At 37.8% G+C, this 11422-nt stretch overlaps 1 pseudogene; it reads right to left on the reverse strand.

Annotated features, from left to right (window-relative positions):
- Nucleotides 1-5945: 5945 nt before the first annotated feature.
- Nucleotides 5946-8343, reverse strand: LOC130834010 (telomere zinc finger-associated protein-like; annotated as a pseudogene).
- Between the last annotated feature and the right edge of the window lie 3079 nt (nucleotides 8344-11422).

The raw sequence follows: 11422 nt of genomic DNA on the forward strand, positions 1-11422 counted from the left end.
GCAATATCCATGTTCCTTATTTGAAAGTGTGACTTATAGGTTTCTCATCTTCCTTAAATTATGAAATCCTTCAGCTAATAAAGGAAAATGATTATAGTTTGCAAAAAAGGCAAAGTCATTTAACAATCCATGTAACTGTCTATCGTAGGACTTTGCATAATAATTGTAATTTAGCTATTAGGGATTCTAAAGGCAGTTATCAGTCATACTCTACACTTCTGGGGGAATCAGGCAAAGCCCAAATTATTTAAAATATTTAAAATTCCCAAGGAATGAAAAAGACACTATAAATTGGGAATATACTCCTTAGTGACAACATATTATTTCAAAGCAAAGAAGTTCATCATAATTCTCAAATGTACAAACCACCAAATATTATTTTTCTTTCTTTTGGATAGAGATATACTTTATTTTTAATAATGGAACTATTCGTTGACAGATGAAAAGTATTAGTTGCAATGTGAAATCTGACCAACATTTTAGTAATCCTGGAACAAAAACATAAAGAATCAAGCAAAAACAGAAACTTGAAGGAGTGAGAGATGGAATTATTTACCATTATGTGGAAGTATAAGCATGAGTTACCTCTGTAGTTATTAGACCCTTTTACAAGACTGAGTATTTAACAACTCAGTTTTAATTGTTTAGTCAACTCAGTGTTTAAAATGAGTATTGAATAACTAGACACATGAAAACATTTCAAAACACATATTAAATTAAACTGATATTTTTTCCAGATATAGATTTACTTTCAAGGTAATAAACTATTTGGATTTGCAAAATTTGGGGGTATTTCTACACACACACATTTGGGGTTAAAATATTGGTGCTGAGTTGGAGAGAGAAAGTTTAATCCATTCAAACAATAATTGTAAAAAAAACAACTAGTTGGTTGGCATTTATCAGAAGATTTTGAGGCCTCAAGTAAAAGAAGTCTATATTTTACTCATATCATTATTCTCCACAATAGGAGAGGTTTTGAGCAAAACCTGCTTAAAAATAGTTTAAAAATTATGGAATTTGATCATTCTAAATTACTATTTATTGTTTTCTTAATAACACCTTTTTGAAGATAAACATATTTGTTGGTAGACTAAAACTAACACACACATATGTGTGTTTGTGTATATAGATATACTGTATATCTATACTACACATCTATATGTCTATATTTGTCTCTCTCTAAAGATGTTCTTTCATTAAATACATTTAAACAAATAATTCATCCATAAGAAAAATATAAAACAATACAGCTTTAGTGATTGTGTTTTACCTTTACAGAACAAACAGTAAGTGATAATCTATTACAGGACTTTAATATTGGACACATATTGACATGCATTATTTAATCACAGGGGTTTAATTAAGACAACTAGTTAAGAGGACTGAATCTGTCATTTTACAATTTTTGTTAAAATTAAATTCTTTAATTTGAATAATGACAGTTATAATAGCATTGAAGTTTCATATAACAGAAGTCATGTAACAGAAATTCAATGTTTCACTAACTGAATTGAGAATAGAAATCAGAGATAAAAGCATAGCTATCTTTGTGCTACCTTCTGGACTAAAAATGTACTTTGCCTCTATTTTTTTTTTAAGTCCGAGCTTCACACAAGCTTTGCACAACCAGAAAAGAGACTATCTGTCCCTTCCCTCCATGAGAATGATTTTCTGAACCATACATGTTATCTCTTATTACTCAGGACCCACTACCAACATCTATCTTTCTTTAAACACACACAGCTAGATGAATAAGAACAGCAATAGTGGCAAACTTTCTTAATCTGCATTGTACTCATGGATAAGGGCAAACACAGATGAGGTAGAGATTTGGATGCTGGAAATGTTGGGGCAGGGGCTCAGAGAGCTGTGGTTTAGAATCACCCATGTATCGCATTTGTTAGAAATGAAAAAAATAATTGTGTCATGCTATTCGTTACATATCTTCTCTTCCTTGTAATGAGAAGATGGCAAATTTGGGATCCTTCTCCACCTCCACAAAGCATGGCCAAACTAAATCAATTCTGATTATGCACAGAAATTATACTGAATGGGCACAATAACCAGACTTCAAGTATGAGGTTTGAAAGAGTGACACTTCCTTTTCCAATAGAATGATTGAGAGGGTGATGAAGAAAAGGATAAAAATGGAAGCACCATATGTTGGCAAACCAGACCATAAAACATCTTTCCTTCCGTAAGGTTCAAGAAACATAAGACAGAACAAACAGATAAATGTCCCCCACCATACACACACATTAATAAGAATTGATTTTTGAAAATATTACTCAAGACAAGAACATAGAAATATTAATCTGAAATGGGAACATATATATCCAAAAATAATTTTTAAAATGAAAAATAAATAGAAAGTCTAGAACAGACACTAAAATCTGCATTTTAGGCAGTGAAGAGTTGCATTGGCTTTACAGAAAATTGGCTAAATGACATAGATGTAAAACAAAAGGAGAGTTTTAAGAATCCAAAGAAGGACAAGAAATGAATATATTAAAAGCATGTCATAATACAAGTAAACATTATAGGCATGAAGATTAGAATCTAACCTAAAATAATGTATACTACATATTCCTGCACTAAAAAGTCAGAAATCTATAATAGAAACAACAGTCCCTACCTTTGTAGTACAAGGATACAGGTTAAATTCTAAATCTCAAATATGATTCAGCGTATTTCAGGGAAAAAAAATTACATAGTCTGGTCTCCTAGAAAGAAAGAACAGGTAAAAATCAATGGAAAAATTTAGCATGGCTTAAATTTCTTTGCAACTATGTGATAAATTAATTAAGAAAAGTGAATTCTAAAGAGTTTTGAGGGAAACTTTTGCAAAACTCTAGTTATAAAGACAAAACTTCTGGTTGAAATATGAAGACAAAGAATTTCAAATATGCAAATACTCTGAAAAAATATACTCAATTAGTATTACTAAAAGATTATCAATGTTTCAATTCCAACAGACAGAGAATAATCAAAATTAAGAGCTTAAGAACTGGGCTATAATATAACAAATTGTGATAAGACTGATTATATGCATATATGTGATGTTATCATCAGTGACCCTAAATGGACAAGTCTAGACATCTAGGGTATGGTTAATCAGAAGAACAGCCTATTTCAGGTAGACTTCGTTAAAACAGAGAAAATTTTAACCAATATTGTCTTAAAATGTGGTTAAAATAATTGTGGTATGTGAACTATATAATCACTTATTGTGTACATGCTAGGTACATAGCACAGTGCTAGACAGTTTAAATGTATTTTATATAAATATATAAAGGTGCCCTGCAAAGAAGATATTGTTATTTCATTTTGCCTAATTTATATCATTTACACATCTCAACATAGACAAAAAGATTAATCTAGGTCAAAGGCTAGCGATTGCCTGAGCTGGGATTCAGAAATGAATGTAGCTGAGTCTACACTTTTCTCTCCACCACATGACAGTCCCTCAATACCACTGAAAAACAGGCACACACTTAAAATCATATCTGCAAATGGTTTTTAATTTGGGGGGAGATGCCTATGTTTTGATAATAAATATAAAAGCAAGATATAAAAGTATAGGTAAGTATAATTTCATGCATGTACAAATGTATCTTTGAAAAATGATTGCAATAGAATATGCCAAATGATTATTAGCACTTGGATGATTTTCTATCTGTGATTTCCAAGTTTTCTGTAAATAAACCTTAATTAATTTTGTAATCAAAGGACAACTAAAGATTATTTATAATTAACAAATATTGAAAGAGTCTATTGGGCTGATTTGCACAGTAAATTTTTTGTATGGATTCTAAAAAATGTCCTCAGTTTATTATTAATATCTGTAGATTTTTATTTATCAATCTAAATCAAATCCCAAATCTTATTAATCACATTTATTAATTTTCTATTTTAAAGATGGATTACCGCTCACTAATTTTGTACAAGACCAGGTGTTATAGTTTGGAAAACAAAGGATATGCTCTTTTGCATTTTTCATTAAGATAACTTACATACAATAAAATGCACATATTTTAAGTGCACAGTTCAATGAATTTTAACAAATGTATTCACCTGTGTAACTGCTGTCAAATCATGATGTAGAACATTTCCATCATTCTGGAAACTGCCCTTGTGCACCTTTCCAACAATCTGGAAATCAGTTTGCCGTATTTTCACAAATGTAAATGTAACTTTATAAACAATAGAAAGTACATGCAATCTTCAGGCAATGAACAGACCCATATTACATAACTTCAAGTGCCAAGAAAGTGGTAGTTCTTTTCACTACCATCTACCCAGGGTCTTACCACAGGGTCTGGCGTGTAGTTGGAGGCCATAACATACTTATTGAACAAAAGGTTTGGATGCATATTATGTGGCAGGCACTGTGCTATTTTTTATTTATTTATTTATTTTATTTATTATTTTTTTGGGGGTACACCAAGTTCAATCATCTGTTTTTATACACATATGTCCCAGCCCTCTAAGGCATCATCCATCCTCGAGTTGAACTCCCTTTGTTATACAACAACTTCCCACTGGCTATCTATTTTACAGTTGGTAGTATATATATGTCTATGCCACTCTCTCACTTCGTCTCAGCTTCCCCTTCACCCCCCGCCCCCCCATACCTCGAGTTCTCCAGTCCATTCTCTGCATCTGCGTCCTTGTTCTTGTCTTGTCACTGAGTTCATCAGTACCATTTTTAGATTCCATATATGTGAGTTAGCATACAATATTTGTCTTTCTCTTTCTGACTTACTTCACTTTGTATGACAGACTCTAGGTCTATCCACCTCATGACATATAGCTCCATCTCATCCCTTTTTATAGCTGAGTAATATTCCATTGTATATATATGCCACATCTTCTTTATCCATTCATTTGTTGATGGGCATTTAGGTGGCTTCCATGTCCTGGCTATTGTAAATAGTGCTGCAATAAACTTTATGGTAATTGTTTCTTTTCGGATTATGGTTTTCTTTGGGTATATGCCCAGGAGTGGGATTACTGGATCATATGGTAGTTCTATTTGTAGTTTTTTAAGGAACCTCCAAACTGTTTTCCATAGTGGCTGTACCAACTTACATTCCCACCAGCAGTGCAGGAGAGTTCCCTTTTCTCCACACCCTCTCCAACATTTGTTGTTTCCAGATTTTGTGATGATGGCCATTCTGACTGGTGTGAGGTGATTCCTCATTGTGGCTTTGACTTGCATTTCTCTGATGATGAGTGATGTTGAGCATCTTTTCATGTGTTTGTTGGCCATCTGTATATCTTCTTTGGAGAAATGTCTATTTAGGTCTTCCGCCCATTTGCGGATTATGTGCTATTTTTTTATTGGTTAATTTTATTGTAGTAGTCTTTGATCATAGAAATGCATGCTGCTAATAAGTAGAAAGTGCTTAAAATAATATGAAAGTATAAAGAACAAAAATGCTGATAACTCTCTTGTACTGTTCTCAAATGATCACTCCCAGAGTAGTCATTATTAGTTTGGTGCATTTATTTCATTCTTATCTTTGCACTTACAAGCCTAAAACAAGGATATTCTTTCAAAAAACAAAACAATTGATGTTTATCAATAATCTGTTATGGGTCAGTCTTTGTTCTGAGCTTTGGCGATACAGCAGCAAACAATATATTAAATGCCATACTTTCATAAAGCTTATATTTTAATGGGAAGAGACAACAATAAACAAAACATGTAAGTAATACAGGATGTTAGATAATGTTGAGTGCACAAGGACTACAGAGAAAAACTAAGCAGCCAAGAAAGACAGGCATGTTGCAGGAGTGCGAGAAAGAGGGGTGGTTATTTTAAATGGGAGTTAGGTATGGACTTCTTGAGAAGATCTTTTGAGCAAAGATGTGAAGGCGGTCAGTAGTAAGCATTCAAAAAAAAAATTTTTTTTTTTCCAAGTCCAAAGCTCCATGGCTTATTGGGGGCTGCGGCCACGTGGGCTGTGGTGGGCAGGGGAGATATGTGTCCCCTTTCTCAGAGATGGCAGCCGTGAGGATGAATGAGAGATGCGGGACCCCCAGCTCTCCTCAGCACACAGGACTTGGCCAGGCCGTTCTGGGCTAGGGACTTCACCATCTCAGCTGAGCCCACCTCCAGCTCTGCAGGCAGTGGCTGGGGCGCCACCACCACCACCACCACCACCACCACCACCACCATCATCTGGTTTTCAGCGACCAGGGTCCAGCTTGCGCTCTGGTGGGTTGCAGTTCTGCACCGGTCATAGGTGGGCCTACTGAGTGAAGTTGGAGCCACACTTGGTGCACTTGAACTTCCTCAGTCCCTTGTGCTGTCTGACCTGCCCATGCAGCTGGTCTATCACTTTAAAGGTCTTCCCACAGATGTGGCAGACGTGGGACCCTCCTGGTGGCACCCTGTGTGTGGCTGCTGGTCATGTACTAGGGGCCCCGCGGGCACGCAGCCGTAAGCAAGCAACCAATATTACGCAGCCATTAGCCCAGGGGTCAGATGTCCTGCTCTGCCAATGGTGGTCCTCGGGGCACTGAGTGTGGTTGGATGTGGATTCTGGCTTTCTCCCCGGGGCCTTCCAGGCCCTCTGGCCTCAGGGCCAGCAGGTTAGCTGTGGGGCCTGGGACAGGCTGACGGTTGTGTTCTGCAGAGCTCCAGAGCCCTCACTAGGGCTGCCCACTGGCCTGGAACCAGCAGTGAACCTCTCATCTATGCTTCCTCAACCTAATGGTGGCGGCCGTCTCCATGGGTTGCAGTCCATGGAGGCCTCAGCAGCTGAAGTGTATGGACATTGCATGAAGGTAATAGCTTCCACCAGCTTCAGTCTCTCCATTCAAGTTTCAAATCTTGGTACAGCATAGATCAGTTGTCTACCCATAGGAGGTGGCCAGAGGTCAGGGTTAGGTTAAGGACATTGCACATCCTTACTTCAGGTCCACTTCTGTTGTTGGGGCTGTTCTCAAAGAAGGGCAATTGTTCTGAGCTGGGAATTAACCAGACTGGCATTTGCTGCAACATGTATTCCTATTGATCTTAATCAAATGATTCTCTCCAGTTTAAATGAAAAGCCTCAGGGCTGGCTGGGTCTTGGGCACCTGGCTCCCTCAGTGATGGCTGCTGGGCAGAGTCTGGGGACCTGGCCCTGAGGGTGCTACCAGCTGAGATTTGCCTCTTCAGCTGGGGCTGAGCACTGATGGGAGTACCCAGGACTGGGTGCTGGACGTGTGCTCCTGGGCAGGATGACTGGCCCACACAGTGGACGACCCCCCCCCCCCCGCCCCCAACCAGGGTCTGGATCTCCGAGGGCTAAATTTGAGCCTTGGGACCTTGCCCTTTCTTGTCAGAACAGAGAATCACATTTATTTTGGTGGAGGTTTACAGGAACATTGTAACCTGACTGTGACCTGAACTCAAGCATAAAGGATCTGACACCAAGAATTTTGCAACAACTAATCACACCCCTCCCTTGCCTTTCCTATAAAAGGGCTTTGCTAAAAGCTTTCAGGGAGTTTAGGGTTTTTAAGGCATGAGCCACCCTTCTTCTTCCATAACCCTGCATGAAGACTTTCTCTGTTCCAAACTCCAACGTTTTGATATTGTTTGGCCTCACTGTGTGTCAGGCACAGGGACTTGCGTTTGATCACAGTCCCCGTGCCTCTCAGCAGGGGCCCTTCTGGGCAATGAAATCACAGCTGCAGGCCTCTTACGGGTGTGGGTGTGGCTGTGCTTGTCCAGGCCACTTAGGTGTGGAAGGTCTCACCACGGAGGTGGCCCTGGAAGGGCTTCTGGCCCATGTGCCTACTCAGGTGCGTGTTGAGATTTGCCTTCTGGGTAAAGGTGTGGCTGCAGAACTTGCAGACACACGCCCTTTAATTCCTGTGTTTGGCCTTGATGTGCATCTGTGGGACATTTCAGCAGCTCGCAGCACAGCTCCTTGCACACAAACAGCTCCCCACGATGCTTAAAAGCCTGGTACAGCCGCAGTTCCCTTTGGGGCAAGAAGCACTTGGCACAGGTGGGAGACGTACGGGGCTTGGGGACTCTGCGCAGCTTGATCCCATGGGTCTGCGTGAACTTCTTCATGAACTGCTGTGAGCAGGAAAAGCACTTGTAGGGCATCTCCCCCATATGGGACACCAAGTGCACCCGCAGATCCATCCTCCAGTGGAAGGTCTGCTGACGCTCTGGCTCATGAAGACTTGTTCCCATTGGTTCACACAATTGCTGGCTTCATACTTCAAGAGGTCCTCCTTCGGAAAGTAAGACTTTCCAAATTGGGGACACTCTAAGGGTTTCTCCCTGGTATGTTTCCTGTTGTGCACTTTTGGATAATATTTCCTGAGGAATTTTTGGAAGAAAAAGGAGGGTTAGAGTCTTTCTTTCACTGTCTGTTTAAGTGACTTGAAGTCAAAATACTCAATATGCCAAAGTGGCATATTTTGGGGTGACTTATTCTGACTTTCTTTAAATGGGTAGAGATATCTTCTAAGATTATAGGGTTGTGTGCTTATTTTTTTGGTACAGAATGGAGTGGGGGAAGAGCACTTAGAACGAAGTATGTCAAGCCAATCAAAAAAAAAAAAAAATCCTCTATGTACATGAGAACTGACCAGAGAGTCAAGTTAGGACAGCAGTGAGAGGGGAGAGGTTGCATGATGTGTGGTACAAGATGCTTGGCTTCAGTAGTTGTAAAAAATATGAAGAAATTCACAAAGTGTACAGGGGATCTGGTTAGAATTGCCAAATAAGTTTGATTAATATACTGCTTCTAGCTCAGAATCTTGTATGTTTACAGTTGTTTTAACAAATATCTCACTATGCAAATTCCTAATCCTTTACCTAATTTAGGATAAATGATGTGTGTGCATGCATCTGGAATTATGAAGACAGATTGAGTGAATGCACTTTGCAAAGACAGGCTTCATCTGACTCACAAATGGATAAGAAACCACTTTAGCAGTAGGCACTGATGGGTATGGCTCTGGACTTTTTAATCCTCTTATTTTATTATCATGCTTGTTTATGTTTTAAACGTATTAAAATGGCTTGTGTTTTTATTTCTAAACATCTAATGTAAAAGTCATATCTCACATTGTCCTTTAAAACACAATTAGAAAAGCATTTCTGGGATTATGATTCAATTTATTACATTCAGCGATATTCTGTTATTTGTACTATAGGAAGCTAATAGGCCTCATGAACTGTATCTAGAATACAAGTTGTACTGCTAGCATATTCCAACCTCTAAATGCCTTTCATGTCAGCCTGAGAGATACGATCAGGCATCTGAAAGCTCCAGCCTATTTATAAAGATACCATCAAAACCTGCCTGATGTAGCTGACTTATGAATCAATTATCTGAACTATGCCAAGTGATGTATCTATTCTGAAATTTAGAGTCGTATATTTGAAGCTAAGCTACAAACAGATAAACTATTCAACAGCCTATCATGATTCTTATCTTCATGTCTCTATCTGTCAAATGTGGGGAAAAAAAAAGGCAAAATCTTACTGATTTTTCTGGAAAGAGTTTAAAAAAATAAATCACACAGATACAAATTCTTTCTCTCTCTTGCCTATCTCCCTCTTTCTCTCTCTAACACACACACACACACACACACACACACACACACACACACACACACACACACCTGGCTATCAAATTACTTATGACCTGAGGGAAAATGAACACATAGATCAAAAAGTAAAATTTACATAAGAGCATGCAGGGGATGATTCTTTTTGTAAAAGAGGAAAACATTAATTTTCTTAAATTTTATGTCTTAAATGAAATGGCTATTTCAGTAAATAGAAATGTCATTGTTAGGACAAAAGTTACAAAGCCACTCGTTGCCAAGGGACAACAGTTATGTTTCATCCCAGATGTTGTTGAAAATAAGCCAAACCTAAGAGAGATGTGTGTCCTTTTTGTATTGTGTTTAGGCGATACCTCATAAAATATATTCTATTTCAGGATCTACTCTTCATTTCTAAATATTAATGGTCTCAGTTTTACAGCTTTGCCTAGTAGTGTTCAGATTTCAGGAATGTTTTATTCATGCTGACCAAACTCATGAGAAACACATGTACTAGAATGACAAAGTATTAATATAAAATGAGGAAATGTGGTAACTTTCAACTACTCAGTGAGTTATCTTCTCAATAGGAAAACTTGTATAAGAGACCAAATTGGTATCAGAAGTCTGCTTTTCTGTGTAGAATTAAAATAAAAGAAACTCAACATTTTACTGCTTTCTCAAAAAAGTGACTTTTAAGGTGAGTTAAAAAAATAAATAAGAGGCAGGTAGGCAAAAAGTGCTGGAAAAGGCCTTTGGAGTAATAATACAATCCAACCCAAAGTTTCTGAAGTTGTGTTGCCTCATCAGAATCTCTTGGTGAGGTGGGGAGTGGTGGGGAGGTGAAGTTAATTTAAAGTGCAGTGTTCTGAGCCCCACCCTGGGTTTACTAAATGAAAATCTGTGCGTATATGATAAGAATCAGTTTGAATATACTTTTTAGTAATTCTTGGTATACTCAAGCTTGTAAACCTTTTTGTTAAAGAAGGATGCAAGAAAAAAACTGGCATGATAAGCAAGGGATAGATCAAGAATGGCTTAGGCATGATGATTAGGGGTTTGAGATTTATGCTGAAAGTAATGGGGAGCCATTGAGCAAGGGAGTAATGTACACACATTTGTGTTTTAAAAATATGAGTCTATCTGCAACATAAAGAAGGGCAATGTGAAGGAAAGAGTGGAATCAGGGAAACCAGAATTAGGAGATAGTTTCCATGATCTAGTCATGAGACGGCAGTAACTTGCACTAATAATAATTAACAATATTAAAAGTCAAAACTAACATTTACTGAACAATTATGCACCAGGAAAAGTGCTTTATGAGCATTTCCTTACTTATATTTTAATTTTAAGAATACCCTATGAGGTACATGGGAACTATTATTATCCTATTACAGACAAAGAAGAAAGCCTGAATTCAGGGTAATTAAGTACCTTGTATAATTAGTAAATGGTAACACAAGGAATCAGATCCACATCTCTCTGACTCAGCTACCATATTCTTAACTGTTACGTTATTCTGTCTAAATGAATGAAGTAGCAGAATAGGGAGCTACATAGAAGGTAGAGTTGATAGGATCTATGGTTGCTGATATGACAAAAGATATAGAGAGGATGGAGATGATGCCTGGGATTTGAGGTGAATTACGATGCTTTTCACCGGCACTAATGAATGTAATAGGAGTGGGTTAGAGAGGAAAGAGAATACATTCGGTTTTAGATATTGCGTTTACGATGCCTGTAAACACCCACGTACAATAGCATGTCCAGTAGGAGATGAGTATGACATTTTTGAGTTCAGGATATGTGTGTGTAATGTTATAGTTTGAAGAGTCAGATGTACATAGAG

The sequence above is a fragment of the Hippopotamus amphibius genome, chromosome 12 (genome assembly GCF_030028045.1).
Source record: "Hippopotamus amphibius kiboko isolate mHipAmp2 chromosome 12, mHipAmp2.hap2, whole genome shotgun sequence".
NCBI lineage: Eukaryota > Metazoa > Chordata > Mammalia > Artiodactyla > Hippopotamidae > Hippopotamus > Hippopotamus amphibius.